At 39.9% G+C, this 19520-nt stretch overlaps 1 long non-coding RNA gene across 2 annotated transcripts in view; it reads right to left on the reverse strand.

The window, feature by feature from the left end:
* Positions 1–19520, reverse strand: part of LOC144075029 (uncharacterized) — a 150744-nt gene that overhangs the window by 69834 nt on the left and 61390 nt on the right. For both annotated transcript variants that reach the window (XR_013300450.1, XR_013300451.1), the window contains exons 3-4: positions 11943–12042; positions 7634–7709 (exon numbers count right to left, since the gene is read on the reverse strand). This is a non-coding gene — a long non-coding RNA (uncharacterized LOC144075029). The remainder of the gene's footprint in view (positions 1–7633; positions 7710–11942; positions 12043–19520) is intronic.

Genomic DNA, 19520 nt, shown 5'->3' on the forward strand with positions numbered 1-19520 from the left:
AATTACTTAAAAACAATTATGAACAACGGTGAACAAAATAAGCATATGATTGTCAACATGAAGAATGTCAACTAAATAGTACACAGTTTCAACAAATACACTGTGACCAAGAGTATATAACAGCCAGCACAGGTGTTCCGTTTCAAGATACCATCACCAAGGACTCTCGAACTGAACCCACCATTATTGTTGGAGAGCTCATTTCAGAGTTTGGCTATAAGGCCATCAAGGTCCTGAAGAACGACTGTTTCTCTCTGAGTGAAGGAGAGCAAGGCAAGGGAGGACAGGGTCAGGAAGAAGCCTGCTGAGTTGCTGTAATGACTTTTCAGGGTAAATTAAGACACAGAGAGCTGTTATGGTTCGCCTCTATGGAGTGCTGACCCTTATTCACACAGGTCGCCATCACGGACTCGTCACAATAGTTCCTCCGCCCAATAAGCTCCAGCACACCGTTTATCTGACTGCCACTGCCCGTGATTTATTACCCCTTTCCCCGCCACAGGGCCCAAGTGTCATCAGGGCTGTGCCACTCTGCAAAGTCACTACAGGACCCTCATTTTTAGCCCAGGCCCTTTTGGCACTGTTGCTGTCTAATTTGTTACAGCAGAATAATGCTGCTCAGCCACTACCATATAGTATGAAGCTAATGGTTTGTCACAATCTTTCAAAGTCACTTTTCTGTGATTGTGGGGAACAGTAACAAGGTGACTGGTGAACCACACACAAATATAATTCCCAGTCCCTTTCTGCACCAATTTCTTTCACATACACGTAGAAAATAATTCAATACAGTGAGTGTAAAGCTCCATCAATCCACTCACTTTCCCATTCAACACAGTTTTGTATCATAATTATGTTTCTCACCATCCTTATGTGCATACAGCAAACAAACAAAAATGTTGACATCTCTATCAATATTTATGCGGTCATGGTCCGTCAAATGTAGATGACAGACTCCAGCAGCAAACGACCTTTGACATTCCCACAGAATCTAGAAAACTATGCCATGTGAGAAAGTATTACTCGTCCCTGGATTCTCACCTTCCCTCATTACAGCTTAACTTATTCCCTTGGCAGATTTAACCTTGCGTCCAAGACCGCGACTAAAAAAGAAGCAATACTTTCCTCTAAGCAGAAATCAATACTTTTGATGGTCAAAATCAAGACTGAGATCAACACAAGATCAAGAGAGAATTGAGCCCGAGACCAGACAAAAACTGTGTTCACACCACAGGATGTGATACCAAAGTCAGATTTTTTTGAATGCCAATACTTGTGTAGCAACAATTTCCAGTGTGAAGAAGCATTTTGTGGCAACATTTGAGGATTTCACGCTACCAGAGCCAATTTATTTTTATCCACACGTTCGTTAGCGTGATGGGCATGCCAGGCTCCTTCATTCAACGAAGGTGATTTAGTTTCACGAAAAATAATGTAGAACAATTAGAAATATTTAAAGAATGAGACCTTTACTAAACGCAAATCACATTTGTATTCCTCCTTGCAAGCCCACTTTAAATGTGCCGGAACTAATTTAGCTCTGATGCTTGAAATTGCGGCATGAGAAAATGACAGTGCAGAGCGATAAATGCAAGAAGCAATGGCGAAGAAGCGTTGAGCTATTGCTAATTACTGCCTCATTAGCGGCCGTGCTTATTCATGTGGGCAACAGTAGAGGAACAGCTGATAAAAACACATGCAGAAGCTACAGTTGAAAGAACAGTGTTGCCTTTTATATCTTCATTCACTCACTATACAATACTTATCAGCAAAGGATCCCCAATCCACAGGGGAAGAGCTTGGTAATTACAGAATCCAGTAATTGTGATGACGGCTTTTCATTACGGCTATTTGGTGGGACATGAAGCAAGTAGATTCAGTGGTATAGTTTGGTGTTGTTGTGTAGTTTTTTTTTTATGTAAAAAGTGAGAAACATCCCCAGACCTCAACCCGTTCCTCCCTGCATCCTCAAGACATCCATATGTTGCTGGCACCCCAGCTCTGCAAAAGTGATGACAAGAAACACCTCTGCCATAACCTGGGCCTCTACATTTGCATAATTTCCAAGTTTCATTTGTGAGGGAAAAATGCAGATGTATGCAAAAATGAAATCCATCTCCTAATGACATGAAACGATTAAACAATTTTTTATGCTTAAATATTCACTTTAATGAAATCAAACGGGCCCACGCGCTGCGACAAATTCAACTGGGCCCTAGCAAAATTAGAGGATATCACAAAGAGGAGAACAAGAAATGAAAGGGAAACGAAGGAGGGGGCATTGGTTGTGGATGGGATGCGTGACAGCTTTTTAAAGTATCCCTCGTGGAAAGAAAAAAATCTGAAAGCGGCTGAATTCAAATAAGGTATCTATTGCAATTACTCAATCTGTCAGTTTGCTATTATTTTCATGAAAGAGTCGAAAAGTTCACCTCAAAAAATGTTTCAAAACAACAACTCTAGAATCTGAACCTTGAAATCCTTCATGGAGATGATTATGAAATTAAAAGTGGCAAGCAAACATGTCATTTCTGGACGTGCTTGGAAATCATGTGACTGCTTGTAACATACCACTCATCAAGTTCCAAAATGAAAGTCACTGCCTCAAGACATGATCACCTAGAAGCAGACAGAAGACGAAGAGGAGAGGAGACAGGACTGTGATTACACTTGCTATCCAGGAGAATGGAGGTTGGGGGTGTCGGCTACGGTAATTGGCAACTGCTTAATTGTGACTAGGTGGGGAGCTGTGACAAATGGCCTTTCCTTGAGCTGTTCAAGCTATGAGCTGCACATTAATATAAAAGGGGTTATTATTATGTTTAAGCTTCATACCTGATTAATCGCATGGATTTACTTGCTGCTCAACACCCTATAGGCTACTGTATAAGACCAGCCATCAAACTCATGACCGTGATATTGCCTTTGAAATGCAAATTATAGACAGGATACACTTACTGTGCTCGGTTGAATGTAGAATGTCAGATTCAAGCGATTTCCGCAGATTCAGGACCTATAATGCTATAATCTAGACTGTCAAAATGAAAATAAGGTTGTCTTTACACGATTTGACCCCTTGGTTGCAGGACGTATAGTCTTCATTAATCATCATAATAGTAGATGAAGTGAAAATGATTGATGATGCTAATAGAATGGATACAAGAGAATTGTAGAGCAGCAAGGGATATGAACATCGCCTCACTTGGGTGGCAATTTAGCTCACTTAACTCCTAGAAGCAAAAGAGCAGTGAAGGTCTGAGGTGGGGCACCAAGGCTGGGAGGGATTTCTTCTAGCTGATGCTTTGTTGCCTCCAAATCCCGTCGACTTATACGTTATCCCCGCCTTCCCTCCGTGAGTCGGCTAATAGAAGCGAGGGGCGCAGAGCTTCTTGTGACACAACGCTCTTTCCACATTAGGAAAATAAAGTGCACCATGAGTAAAGTGTTGATTGTTGATTCAACAAACATTAAAATGAAGGCAGGCCGAGGACCGTGTGCGGTCGATTGGTCGCCGGTCTTTTGGTCGCCGTCTTTTGGTCGCCGGTCTTTTGGTCGCGGTCTTTTGGTCGCCCGTTGTTGCGGTCCGGGCGACCAAAAGACCGGCGACCAAAAGACCGGTGACAAAACAAGGTAAAACAACACGGTCTACGCATCACTAAAAGCCAACAATGGCCATGAGCAGTTTCACTGAGCCGACATGTGAGTGTATAAGAGTTTGTATGTACAGGAGTTATCCCCTTAGGAAGGTACGTCAGTCAGGGTCTTAACAAGTTCTCCAACAAAAAACAATAAAAGTCCGGGAAATTTGGAGCTTTTCTTTAGCCTAATAATTAATAGGGCATTAAGTATGACTAAATAGTAATTCGCAGTTTGTATTTAGGGAATTTGAGCAACGATTTAAATGGTAATTATCAATAACCTTCCGGGCGACCAAAAGACCGGCGACCAAAAGATCGGCGACCAAAAGAACGGCGACCAATCGACCGTGTACCGCCGAGGACCAGGAGTTGAGAAGCCAGCGTGTGCACATGAACTCATAAAGTGAGGAGGGAAAGAATTATAGGGGGCCACTGAGTCTGTTGTAGCGTGTCAATCCATTTTTGGCTCCCCTGAAAAGAACTTCCCCCACATGCGGCAGTTTTGGCAGGGGTTAGGGCTGTGGGAAGGCGCGGTCTAAGGTAGTTAATGTTTGGGTATTTACGGGGAGGCGGTAGATGTTTGCGCCATGACACCTTGCCAAGGCTTATAACATCACCACGATATCAGGTGCACAGACACGGGATTTGCACAACAGTGCGTGTGTGTGTAGGCAACTGGTTTTATACTTATGGATGTTAATGCGAAGGATTTGACTTTGGGTTCAAAACAAGGGGGAAGAGGTGATGAACTAGATTATTAACCCTTAACACCGAGTTTGATGCGGTTTGCTAAAATTATGGCAAAAGGGGGGATTTATGTGATCCCCATAATCCTGCGGCCCTGATGCTTTAAATCCATTGTCATGCTTCACATTTATAGAGGGAAATTTCCATGACTTCAGCTCCCCCTCTTATTGCACTTTGCACAACCACAATCGCATATATATTGCTGCCACACATTCAACATTCCTTTTTGAATACTCAGGGATCACATTTCACGAGGCTGGTCTTTGATGTCATTACACCCCTTTGCATGTGGTTTACATGCTTAGCAGGGCTATTCCCATGTATATCCCTTTGAAAGAAATTGGACAATTGCTGAATGAAAGGGAATGGTAATGAGCCAATTAATAACTGCCAACAATGAAAAATTATATAAAATCTGAAACCTTTCAGAAAATACAGTACAACATATTGATTATACAGAAGACCCCAGGATGGGATAGAAACCAAAACCAACAAGAAATAGACAAAATACATATGATTGACACCCTTTGACAAAATAAGACACAATAAATGGTATGATATCCTTAAAAAAATTCAATCCAGTCTGTTTTTCATATCCCTTTTTGGGTTCTGGAAAGATTGCTGAGGAATTCATTATTTGATTCAAGGGAGTTTGAGGAGGGAGACATGGAAAACAGACAAGATGGGTGCCCTCGAGTATAAGAGTTGATGACCCCTGTTCTAAAGAATCAAATAAATGATAAATATAACAAAAAATAAATGATACAGAACAAAATCTGTCCATTGATGTAATAATGCACCTTATAATTATTTGATGTATTATTATTCTCACAAGGGTGCTACAGCCTATCCTAGCAGGTGGGGGACACCCTGACTTGGTTGCCAGCCAATCAATTGCAGGGCAAATGGAGACAACAACCATGCATGCTCACACTCATACCTACAGGCAATTTAGAGTCTTCTACCAGCCTACAATGCGTGTTTTGGGGAAGTGGTAGGAATCCAGAGTACCCAGAGAAAACCCGCCCTGGCACGGGGAAAACATGCAGATGCCACAAAAGAAGTTTCAGAACCAACTGGGGATTGAACCTTTGCTCTCAGAACTGTGAGACAGACGTGCTAAACGATACTCCACCATGCCGCCTAGTATATGTGATAATGTGACGAGAAAAACTTTAGACATTTCAGCATTTAACAGTTTGCTGATTTGCATTTAACATATGCTTTGACTTTGAAAATACATTTGTGTAAATGTCAGGAAGTTAATTAGTTCTCCATGTTTTGCTGCCTGCGTGTTTGTGTGCTGATGCAAGACAAAGGCACAATGAAATTTGCCACAGTGGGAGGTAATGTCATTCTTGCTGTTTTATTTCCCTCTAAGTGGGAAATGTTAAGCATCTTTCCAGTCCCAGCCCTCTCTGTTTCACTGTGGCGCATTTTCTCCACAAAACTTTCTCCTCCCTCTCGAGCTGCTCTCATTTTCCTCCCTCCCTAATGTCTTCTCTGCTGGATGGTCATTTAATACATCTAACCAGCTGGAAAGATAAATATTCCTCATTGGAGTGTGAGGCCTTTTCCTCTCCACTCACACAAACCAGAAATGAGGGGAAGGCCTCCCTCTCTGCCGAGCCCAGTTGCCTGAATGTCACAATAAAGACTTCTACTCAACCAGGCACTGACATAAAGACGGCTGCAAAAAACATTTTCTTTTATCACTTACACAGCCTTTTAGTTCAGTTGGCACCGTTTGTTTGATAGAAAATTGAGAAAAAGAGCCACGCAGAATAGAATTGTGACAGCCGTCTTTGTTTACGGGACCTTTTCTTCAAAACAAAAATAGCATGTTAAACAAACGAGTTGTTTTCTGCAATGGGATCTAAAATCAGCACACAATCCTAAGAATAGCAACTTTCTCGTGTAAGATCATGTTTCCTCCACAGACACTATCGCATGTTCATTTTGAGCCTGCATTTGGCTGATCCTACCCGCATGAGGAAGGTGGATCGGTTCCCAGGGCTGACTCATGGTTTCTGTTTGGAAAGGTCCAGTCCAGTGTAGGCTGGACCTCTGTTTACTCAAGCTCTCAGGCCAGACTGGGAGGCCCTCTTTTCACACCCAGGTGCTTTCCAAAGAAAACCGGCTGCAGAGGCCCCTCGCCTAAGGTGCACCACACTGAAAACCATACATACTGCTTCAGGTTCCTCATGTCCTCTTGCATGCTTCAGCTGCACGCTTGTTATAATAACACACAGACTCCGAAAAGAACATAGTACCATTGTATTCTGTATAAAACATTGAAATTCTAGCACTCCTGTGAATTACTGTGCATGTTTGTTATAACAAGTACTATATGTTCAAAATGCTACCTTAGCACTGTGACTGAATTTGATCACTCTGAATATGTGATTTGGTCAAGAGAGTGCACAATAGCTCCTTTAGGGGTTTGGGTCTTGCTAGATGCTTTCACAGTTCAAGAAATGGCCATTACGGAGATGTGATTGCATGGGTGCAGTGTGAGGCAGGAGTCCAGATGCAACTGCAGGGAAGTGGGGCGGGGCAGGGTAGGAGATGTAAACTTAAAAAAAAAAATCCCCCCAAAATGAGAAACACACATGGCAACGGGCAAAAAAACTAATTGCGAGCTAAAATCAAATTAGAAGTACCAAAGATACCAGTGAAAATGAAGATAAGGAAAACACAACAAAGCATGGCGCACCATCGCAATCACAATTACAGAAACATCATTCAAACGATAAAACAGCAAAGACTGAAAAAATGGGGAGCAGCATAAAAACAAAATTCCAAAGGCTGAAAAAGAGAGTCTTTTGCTATTTCCATTCACACGGTTGTGGATCGGGCCCTCCAAACGATGTGTTCCCGGAATTCAAAGTTTGCGTTTTTCTTTCTATTTTTATCATTGCCGTGAGAAGGCGAGGCAAATCCGCAATCCAAATGTTGTCGCTAAAACACAGACTTGGACAATATTTTGCACCCCCTTTCGCTAAAAACAAGTAACTGTTCACATTGGTATCACACTGTTTTTTTGTGTATGTGTCTTTGTTTCAAGCTGCTAGTAGTTTTATTGATAAATGGGCAGTTGCACTACATCCTGCACATTTATTTGTTTATGTTGTGATCTATAGCATCAATTGAGATTTATGTGTTGTAATTGATGAACCACTATTCAAATTTTGACTCCTGCTGTATCCTTCCAATAGTAAAGATGATGTCTGGCACATAGTTCATACCTGAGAGAATATGCTTTGGAGGTGCTGAAGCATGGAACCATCACTTTGAAAGGGAAGTAGACCGTGCACTCTTTTTCTGGAGGAAAAAAAGTGGAAACAAAACATTTAAGGTTCAAGGAAATATAACTATGAAAAAGAAATGGAAATGCACATGTCCAAATCACAAGGACCAGGATGTATCACCACAAAGATTCTTTTGAGGGTAAAAAGGCAATGCATATATGTAGACAATAATTACATTCCATATATCTTCAAAATCCCATTTCCATCCATGGTAATTCTGCTGCACCGGAGTAATGGGTGTATTATGCAGTTATGACAGGCCCAGCTCCCTCTCTATCCCCTCCTCATCATCCGCCACGCAAGCCCACCTCCCCGCCCCCAGCAGTCAGATTGCTGAACAATCAAAGTAAAAGTAAAAATATGCAAAATGAGGTATTTTTTCACTTTGAGTCTGCAGCATGAGCGAGACAAAGACTGTATCAAAGAATCAACCCCCGCTACCTAAAAAATAGAAGGGTTACGTCCTTGCCTAGATTTAGGAAGCAAGTCTAATCTTTGTTTGGGTTTTGTTTTCTTCTTAAAATACCGCAACAAAATACAACAAACGTGCCAGGTGCTATACGAAACCAAACTGCTCCTTTGAACCTTCTTCTTAAGTATGATGGCCCTTGTTGAGTGAGCAGTGAGCACTGAATAAATGACCGTGTAAATGACTGAGCCAATGATTGAGAGAAGAAATTATTGAGCTGGTAAATGAACAAATGTTTGAGTGATCGAGTGAGTGAATAGCTGGGACATTGAGTGTGTGTCTAACAGAGTAACCCAGCCGGTCTGGCAGCCACACACACTGGAGGCAGAGCAAACAAACAGCTCTAAGTGCGGCAGTGTTCACTGGGGGGGCTGGGAAGAGATCCCCATCAGACCGCTGAATGGAAGCTTTCTGCCTCCTTGCAGCTGGCTATTAAAATCAATTAATGATGGGAAAGGGGGGTGGCCTGTAAAAACTGACTTGTTGGGCTCTAGGGGTCCTTTGCGACATGTTACCTTTCTGGATCACTTGTGCCATATGGAACCTCCCCGCTTGCGACACATAACTCACTTTTATGAGGGCTTCATTGGCTAGTGATGGAATGGTGCAGAAGCCGTGAGCATGGAAGTTTTCCTGTTCTACAAGCTGTCACTCCATCCGCCGTCTCACAGTGTGAAACTGACAGGGTGTTTGATAGAAGTGAGAGTAAAAATGTAATGTTACTGTATTAGTTGACAACTTTGGGTTTTTACACACCATGTCTCATCAAACTGTTTCCTTTCCAAAATGGCCCAGGAATGTATGGGGAACAGACTATGGATAGTCCATTTTTATTTACATATTTATAACAAGCCCTGCAATTTCTACAGCTAAAGCTCTGACAGAAAAAAAAACTGTATAGCTGCCTAGTTTTTAAATTTTTCTGCTCTACCTTGCCATTTTACACAAAGCAAGTTGGCATGCTTACCAGCTTTGCACCTGGATCGGCATTCTCCGCCCCAGTTATACCACACTGGCATGTGCCACAAAAAGGCTTACTTTCATATGGATCGCTAAGCAGAGGAAGCCTCTCCCCTGAGAGATTGAACTGACCCATCTATGGGACTCTCCCGGGAAGAAGTCAACAAGATAATGATTATGGTAATGCTGTAACTTTGTGATAATGACAGGATAAGGAAGTGTAAGATTAATTTGTCCAAGCTAAAATACTATAGTGATCATGTCAGCAAAAGTTGAACTCTGTCTGATGTGAGGTTGTGTACTTTTTGTGACCTTGTCTGCACACAAAAAAGGAAGGAATTCGAGTAACTTTATTTAATATCTGCATGAAGTCGTGACACCATTGCTCTGGAAAGACTGAAACATAGTCTCATCAACATTTTTTCTGTGTTGCGAGATGAATGCTGTATTATTTCCAAGGGGGATTATGGGAAAATGCTCCTTTTTCAATAGGCAGTTAAGATAGTAAACAACTACCTGAATCATGACATAATTTTTATTCCTACGATCATTTCTGTGTTTCTACTGTCTTTTTACCACGTGTTTGAAAGGTAAATCGAAGTTACCTAGATGCACTGCAAATATTTCATTTTTTTTTTCCCTATGGTCATATTTCTTTGAATATTCAAACATTTGCTAAATTACAACTTTGTATAAATATTGGTGACTCATACTATTGCAATTTCCTGTAACCCTATTAGGCCTGGTAAAATGTATGATAAAAATGACATTGAAATAGCTTATTTGAAAATTACGATTTCCAAATCCCAGCCAAAATAAAAACATGCATTTACTGAGCAGAGGAGCTTTGCCGTCAATTGCTGAAAAAGTAAAATTAACTATTTTCAATGGGTGAAGGAATGCCATTTATGCAGATGGGGAAAAAAGTACCTCAAATGTTTTTCTCCAGAATAAGAGTGGTTATAATTGACCAAAGAAATATTGGTATGAACCGATCATACTCCAAAGAGTAATTTTGTCATCTCATCTAGATTCATAGAAGATGGCACGTTAAAAAGGCCGCTGGATTTTTCAACCATCCTTGTGCAAAATGGACAATTTTTCCCATTCTGTCTTAATTTTCTTTCCAAACTCTCTCTCTATTCCCACAACCCACCCTAATCTGGCTTTAAAGGTCAGTTTTGCATAATGACATCATAGAGATGAGCACAGGCAAAACCAGATTACTAAATCTGACTGTAATGTGGCTTTTCAGATGAAACGGCATTAAAAGACATTAACGCTGCTGCATTCACTGGCAGCTTTAAACGAGATTGCTTAGGACTGGCCCTTTGCTCGACGCTTTGTATTTTTAATGAGGTGACAGAGGGAAGCAAGATTGGAACGGGATGGTCTTACAACATGCTGAGCCCGGATCGGATACAGTCCATCTATTTGTGTGAGATTCCAACTGCTTTCTTATTGGGCTCGGGTTAACCTCTTCAACGTGACTGACATTTTTAGAGCACAGACACCGCAGTTGGCGTAACTTGAGAGGTACGTAGGTTGCAAGAATATTATGAGCTTTATCTGGCACAAGATTTGATGACATTTATACTGTTTGTTTGAATTTAGGTCTATGGTTTTGCATGATTATGAATCACACCCTTTTCAGTTCTAGAAAAAATAAAAAACAAACAGTATAACTATAATTTAAGTCATCTTTTTAAAAACAGTCTGTGCCATAGTGTTAGGAAATACTAGGTCCTTCTGTGTAACACTTATTATTATTATCCTCTTTATTTTTTAATTCTCTTGAAGTATTGATATCATCAAGAAAAAGCTATGGGCATCATAAAATATTAATAAGGTGTTAACGGATAATATCCAGTATCAGTTAGGATGGTGTTAATGATTACTGAGATCTGGCAACCTGAATAAAGTAGAGGGCGGCACATCCGTAGTAACCATGGAATCAAAACGAGAACTTTTACGGGTTGATAATCGACCTTTAAAATTGGAAAATTTAGGCTAAAGCATTGAGAACCATGTTGGAAGTATTTGCAAAAAATGTGTTTCTTTAATCTCAATTGAAATATTTTGATCATTAAATGAATAATTGAAGTGCAATTGTTACATAAGACTCTCTTAACTTTATGTGAACTGACACCCATTACAGCTCTTCCATTCCATTTCTTGACTTTCCAGGAAAAAAGACCTTGACCTTTTAAAGAAAACCCAATGTCTTGCATGTGTAGAAAAGTTGATGCGCCATGTTTCATTACATTTCAAAATAAACATGTTTATCCCCATGTGAAATAGTTACACGATGTGTGAAACCAATGTCTGTTATAAATATGAGAGCAGACTGTGAGAGTTGAGTAGAAAATCTAAAAAATGACTTTTTGTTTATACCAGACTGTCTACCATTCTCTCAAACTGAATATACAGCTGGTTTTCCATGCGGTGGACTGTAACTTTAAACAACTACTTTTCGCTCTCACTCTTTCATTTACAGTAATTTCATGTTTTCTAAACAAATGTAAGCGTTTGTGCATAGCACAGTAAAAAAAAAGAAAGGAAAACCTCCAAGAAAACACTAAGAAGGTTTACTGGCAATGTTGGTTTAGAGCCTAACCAGCATTGGTCAATGAGGTATTTAACTATGGGGTTGAGGAGACACAATGACGGACACTCCGACATCCTCATACGTATACCGTAGACTACAATGATATCAAATCTGTTAAGATTCTGCTCAAAGGTTTAGAAAGGTTAGTTGTCTTACATGGTTTGTCAAGTACTGTACACACCAAAGCAACTGGTATCACTATTTGTTACCTTGTCAACCAATGGAGTGGATCTTAACAGTACATTCTTGTCACCACTCAGCTGTCTTGTCTTCCATTTTTTTTCAGTGGCCCACGTTTGTGGCATCCAGCTGTTAGAGGAAGCATAGCACAAAGTGTCGAAAATAAGTAACCGTCCAGAACAATGAAAGCATTTTTGTGGAGCAAGAACACATCACTAGCACTGATTAAATATGTGCTGCATTTCAAAAGCAACACTGTTATTGAACACTAATCTGTGGAACCAAGAAAACCATAACCATAGCACACAAATGCACACAACCGCACAAACATACAGTGTATGACTATGAAATCCAAAGCTACCCTAATTTACATTCCTGAGTTAAATTTGTCACATTAATAAAAATGTGCTCTTCTTACTGGCATTTAGGAAGTAGCAGTTACTTGCATGATGAAAACTGCAAAATGCTTAGTGATTTGAGTTACTAATATAACTTTATTTCGAATTATGCCAATAATAATACAATAAATAGCCACGTCTCTATGGGCACCACAGCGTTCTTTTTCTTGGTGTTTAGCAGGAGTGGGGTGCCAACTTAATTTTTACACTTTGTTTTAATACAGCAAGTGTTGCTTGGCTGGGGATCCAAATAACTCTTAACAAAATTGTTAAATATGAAAAATCTTTTAAATCAGGACCGGCATGCAGGATCGGATTCTGTATTTTTAATTTTTAATTAAAAAAGCTACCAGACAAAAGGTAGAGTATAGGATGAGGCATTTGCTCTAGTAATTGAGTCTTTGATTTGGATAGAATTAAATCAACCGGCAATTCTCAGATCATCAAGAGAATAATTAATCTAAATATGAACCTAAATTAGCAAACCCTAAACACTAATTGGTCTTTGTTGTGCAATCTAGGTTTGTTGTTTATGTTTATATTATGGCACAGATTTTTTTTTAATCGTCCTAGAGCCATTGAGGCATCACAAGGACCACAGCTGCATAGCTAATTAATGTGATTTATGCATGTTTGGCCGCTTGCTAACTTGCACCTTTTAGAAGCACACAGAATAATGTATATTACACATGCACAAAAAACTGGTGCACATCTATTTTTTGGGGCAATTTCTTTGGTGTGGAAACAAATTCTACTTCTGTTTGTACTCACTTTCCAAACTCACAATATCAGTTTTTTCCCCATGCCACAGTAAGCCAATGTTTTTTGTAAACCTTTTATACAGTACATGAATCTATCCTTCTAAGTCTATGTCTAAATGCCTTCATTTCAGATGATTTTATGAAATATGATGCTATAAAAAATAACTGATCAATTATTGTTGGAGTAATTCATTTAGTTTTACAGAATCTGATCGTGAGCATCATCCTACGTGATGTGCAGGTGTTTCACAGGTCCAATTTCACACAAGCCAAGTCTATTTATTTCCACTTAGACTTGTTTTTTTCTCCCCATGGTGTACTTGATAACTGTTCAACTGCAATTAGCAACAGATGCCACCTCACAGAGTGCTAATTTTAATTGTACGTGATGAGCACATCTAATCATTGTGGAGTGCTCTGACCTTCCTACAACAGTGATAGGGAGCTCCTTTCAGAGACTCCACAAAGACACGCTCTGCTCTCCTCAACATTTTATATTAACACTGTCTGTGGTCACTGAAAGGGAGGCCAGATTGGTTGACCACAAATTAGCCATGCCCATAATATTTCAAGCCTGTTTGGTGTCGTGAGAGGAGTCTGTTTGTTTTGGTGTCAGAGCGATTTACAATCAAAATGAGGACCTCCGGCACAGATGTGGAGATCCATGCCAAAAAGCAGTACCATTGCTTTAAATAGTCACTTCACCACCTCAGCTCTGTGTAAGAGTAGTCAACAACTACAACAAAAAGAACATGTCCGCAAAAAAATCCAGTCAATTAAACTTTAATTTCAGTCAACTGCTAAAGATTTGTTGGCAAGGTGCTTTAAAACGGACTTGAATGTATAATATAAATACATGTACAGACTTGAAAATGATTTCCGAAAACCTGAAAAACAATTTGTTCCATGTGATATATATGTAATACTTGGTCACAAAGCTATTGGTTTGTTGGACAACCAGCACTCAAACACACAATTCTAATTTTGCAACCAAACTGTTGTTTGTTGGTTGTATTAAACACATAAAAACAATTACAATTCTTAATTTAATCCAAATTATACAGTTGTTGCGCCAACCTAAAACTATCACTTATAACGTGTTGTAAGGCAAAGAGCGCGTGAGAACATCAGAGAAGAAAAGCGAAAACTGCAGTGATCGCAATGTGATGCGACTGTGCTGCAAGGCCATTAGCCAGTTGACATCAGCCAAAGCCTCTCTGACCAAAACCTCCCAGCCTTTTATGCCAAGGCTAGATGCATATACTAAAAGCAACAGGGACAAGCACAAACAGACAAACATCCAAACACATTTAAAAGTACATGACAATACCCTACAAACATTTATACGACAGGAAAGTGGATGGGTACAATTTAAAAAAAAAATGTTGCTCCTCCTGGTGGTGCAGAGTCACTGTTCGCTCACAGTTTTTGGAAAAGGCACACCAACGTGTCTCAACTATTTCTAATTCAGATGTGTCACATCTCAGCTATATCCAACATGTGGTATATACAAGCATTCAACACGTGGTTCTAAAGTTAGCCTCACATCACCTCTGTACATCTGCAAGTGACAGAAAAATCAGTGAGCAATGCAAATTAGCGATAAACATACATTACACAACTTGTGCAGTGCCGTATATATTTAGGTCCAATTAAAAGTGACAATAACGCAAAGTAGAGGAAGCAACCAGTGTGGTTTCAAAGGTCTGAATGAGTTTTTTTTGCTGGATTTGACATTGAAGCGCATATACCAATGAACCAGAATTGTTTTGTACTTCTTTTTTAACTCATGAAGAAAGGTGGTCAGTGGCTGTATCCTCGACCTCAAGTGAATATTCCCTTGCATATTCCATCCAAACCCTGCAATCCATATTTTTCAGGTTTCAGAGGCACTTCTGTACCCCTCAGAAGTTATTTTCACCTGCCACTCTCAATGGGCAAATAGTCCCAGTTGTTTCAGGTCGATAGACTTCTTTCTTCAAACTGCATTTTTCAGCTCCTTACACAGATGTTAAATAGGATTTACTTCAGGGCTCATAGAAGGGGCCACTTCATAATAGTCCAATGTTTAGCTCCTTGCCATGCTTGTGTGTTTTCAGCTGTGAGGTTTAGGTCATTATTCTTCTACTTCATTTCTTTATAGAATACTTTGGTAGCCTTGAAATTTCTTTGGACCATGCACAGATTTAATTCACTCTCTGGCAGTTGCAGCAAATCAGCTTCAAAACATAATGGTGCATTTCCATATTTCACAAGGGTAGTGTTCTCTTCTTGATGTGCATCACTTTTATTATTTCTGCGGACAAAGAGTGCATGTGCTGCGGCCCAAAGTAAACTTTTCTGCCATCTTAATGGGCAGGAACAACTTCTGGTGTCTGTGCTTCATGTATGCTGCCTCTTTATAGCTTTGCTTTCTAATTAAAACTGAAACACAGTGACAAGGGACTCTACCATCATCACTCAGCCACATTATCATCATTAGCACTGTCATTATTAAGGCCGAGATCAAATTCCAGCATGGCTTCGGGAGAGTGGGATTTCTGTACACCTGATGCATTGTGTGTCATTATATTGTTGTTATCACTGTGCCATGGGGAATCCAGGAGAATGGCTACAAAATGACTGACTTGGAAGGACTCACTTGACATTCTCCACCTAATGGCAACAATCTATTTAGGTAAAGGGCTGACAATTAGTTCACTCTTTTTTCCACCTTGGGTTTTGTTTTTTATCCTTGTGCCCAGCGATTGGCTGGAAACCAATTCAGGGTGTCCTTCCGCCTGGCGCCCATAGTTGGCTGGGATAGGCTCCAGCACCCCCCGCGACACTTGAGGATAAGCGGTACAGAAAATTAGCTAATGAATATTATGTTTGTATCATATGTCACCATATATTCCATACGTCACATGGTTTTGATTACAATTAAACAAAATCAATCAGTTTTAAATACTGGTGGTGAAAATACTGCTGGATGTTCATATGCTGTATGGATTACATGTAGTATACACATTTTTAGTTTATTCTTCACTGAGAAAGGCAGCATGTTTAGATTAATATCATCTGCCTCACAGATTTTTGAATCAAATTCTGTAAGGAATTTGTATATTTTTCCCTGTGATTGTGTGGGTTTCTCCAGGTTTCCTCCCACATTCCAAAACCGTCACGCTAGTTTACTTGAAAACTTTTGAATGTGCCCATACACTGTGTATTAGCTTTTTTTTGGTTCCTGACTCCACCAATGTCTACCACATGTCCATGTTGTTGGGACATTACCTGGCTCAAAACAGGGAACATGTTTGCTATGGCAGCAACATTGCGTAGTTTCTGTTATTTTATGTGCAGGAGCACCATCCTCCTCCTCTTCACATTTGAGATCACAGCTGAGTGGCATGCAACATCATCTTTAGCCTTTCCTTTGCGTGACTGTGCAGCTTACCAATAAAAACAATCACACCAAACTTGAAAAAATGGTGCATTGCATACCAGAGCACATCTACACAAAAGAGAATTCAAAGGATTGCATCAATTGAATACACATTTAGTCCTGCAGAGTAAATTCGGTCTGAGGTTTTAACAATAACTTGTCAACAATAACTTAATGATGTCCGAGATGGTTCAAAGGATGTGCAACATACCATTACAATACTTAAAAAATACCGACAGAAATACACCTCGATGAAGCAGTGAGAGTCTCGAGGAGCCGCTCACATTTTCACATACGACCCAATTGCCTGCATGTGATGACACAACCACGTAGCATCATTGCAACTTGCATCGAAGACACTGTCCCACTCTGCACAGCTAGTGTATCCTAATATTGACTTTGCGGTTGGACGGACCACCGGGGGGGATTTACTGTATCACCATAGGCAGTGCTGAGATTGGTCGGGTATAAATCGATCAAGCTTTATCTCTCCCGGAGGTACTAACAAATCTTTCAATAAATAACCTGTTCTTAATTTTGAGTTCTTAATGCAATTCCTGCAGAGAAGATAAATAGTTTGAGTGAGGACCCCAGATCATGTTTTCTGTGGAGTTTGTGCAATAGACAAGTTTGTAGTAAGGACTCACTTAAGGAGTGCCCCCCCACCCCCACCAGACACGCACACTTTTTTTTACGATTATTATTTCACAGAGGGACTTTCAAGACCCTCCAGCTCTAAAATGCTTACACAGACAGTGACATGTACACAAATACACAAACAATCACAGCACAACTTTCCAGGCCTTCCTAACATCTGCTTGTTCTTCCTCTGATTAAAAAAAATCCTCTGCGTTTCATTATTGCTAATTTGCATAGTAATAGCGTGCATATTAAACAGCTACTTCACAGGGAGGGCGGTCTAATGAATGCCGCAGTCTCCTCTGTTTTAACTCAATTTTTCCTCATACATATTCAGCTGTGTGCCCCATCCTAGCTCCTTTCCAACCCCCTGCCCTCAGGGACGGCATTTCTGTTTCCGCTGAAATGCTTCCTCCAGCCTCTCCTCAAATCCCAGAATCCACTCCATTAATCCAATTAATTAGAGCTATTGATATGCAGCCTACTCAGACCAAGCAGATGTTTGACTGCCAATTTCTATGTGGCAAAGGCTTGAGGGGACTCTTGTCATCCTTTTGTACATACAGCACCATTTGGTCATCAGCTTCCAAGAAGTCACCAGTCACTACAATGTTCTTCGTTTCACCACAAATCTTGCAACTTTGTTTTCTCATGGCAAATGGAAAATATGACATCGCTTACTTTGCATACAATTGTATCAATGCCCCGCAGGGTGAATTAGACCAAAGTCTTTTTTTGTATTCTAAAATGTTTGAGTGTCATTCAATGAAGGGTTGGTCCAGAAATTTAAAGTGGGCACAGCAAAGGGAAATAAACCACCTTCTAAATACAATATCACCTCAAAATGAATGTACAAAGTATTTTAGCAAGAATGAATAAACACTCATTTTGATCTTTTTAGATTGGTTTCAGTCAGACAGCAAAAATATACGGATTAACGACACATTTTTTGCGAAGGCATGGACAAGATTCACATTTCTAGACACAATCATTTACAACTAAAAGGTTAATTTCTAATTTATTTTATAAGACATGCTTGCGCAAAACCTAGAGCGGTATCCAATAAAATGTGTTTAATATTTTATCTCTTTATGTAGTAGCTCCATACTGCAAAAGCAGTTCTGTGCCATTGCTTTTCAAGTGTCGCTTGTCCTTTTACCTAGACTCAAAACTAATTGCCTTGTTGACTGTTTTAACAATCACAAATACAAGCAAATGGATGTGCTTCATTCACGCAACAAAGATAGTCCAAGACAGTCCAGTGGCTGTAATAAATACATTCATATGCTGTGCTTTCACGAAAAAAAGGAGCTAAACATACATCAGCAGTGATAATTCCGCAAATAAAGTACCCAAATTAGTAAAACCAGGAAAACATGTCCCTCGATGCACTCACTAAAAGGCCTGTGCCAGAATTACCATACAGAAATGAACAGCAGCAACATCTAATGTTTTGTGGCACAGCATGAATGTGCACACCTTGCCTCAATTCTGAGCTGAACCTGCTCATCGGAGATATTAAATTAGGAAGTGCTGAAGGAGATGGGTAATTCACTTTTCTGCTCCACTGGCCATCATGGCAGAGCAAAGGAATTCTCCTGCTCGCTCTCTCTCTCTCTCTTCATCGTTCTCTATCTCACTCGCTGAGGTACCACTTATTGTTATTGACAAACAGTATGCATATTGAAGTTAGAGAACTAAACGTATGACACATATTAGGACTAAGACGTTTCGAAGAAGTTAGTTTTCCATCTTATTTTAAGTTATTCAATAAAGTTTTTCGACTCTAAATTGGCCAGAAGAATCCGGCCCCTTACAACTCCTGAGTAGACAGGTCAGAACTATTTGATATCCTGTATGCTTCAAAACAGAGTTGTGAAGTTTGTGCACACGTCACTGTTCTCATTCTCTTTACCAGCATGCCAGGAATAAAGAATATGTCCATTACAGGGGCACCCAGTCTTAAGGTTAGATTAAATGTTATTGTTTAAAATGCCCACAATGGATAGAACTACTGCATTAATGTTACCACTTTTTACGTTAATATCTAAGAGACATTTAATTGTTGTACATGTCCAACTCTGGTATTGATGTATTGAACACTCACATGGAGGGGATTTTTTTAAATCAACAAAACAATTATAAATGACTAAAAGGGGAATGAAGTCTTTGTTCTTAATTGGAAACAAAAAACAATATTTTAATGTGCTAGAATCACTAAAAAGGCATTAAGGGCTAATCTAGCCATCAGCTTGTTTGGAGCATATTTCTTCATTGGGTAGATTAAGACTTGTTTACATCCCTTGATCAGACTGGCTCAAGTATAAGCCACAAGATAAAACGGAATAATGCATATTACATACAACATTGCGTCCCATGTGGAAA

Source organism: Stigmatopora argus, chromosome 5, assembly GCF_051989625.1.
Source record: "Stigmatopora argus isolate UIUO_Sarg chromosome 5, RoL_Sarg_1.0, whole genome shotgun sequence".
NCBI lineage: Eukaryota > Metazoa > Chordata > Actinopteri > Syngnathiformes > Syngnathidae > Stigmatopora > Stigmatopora argus.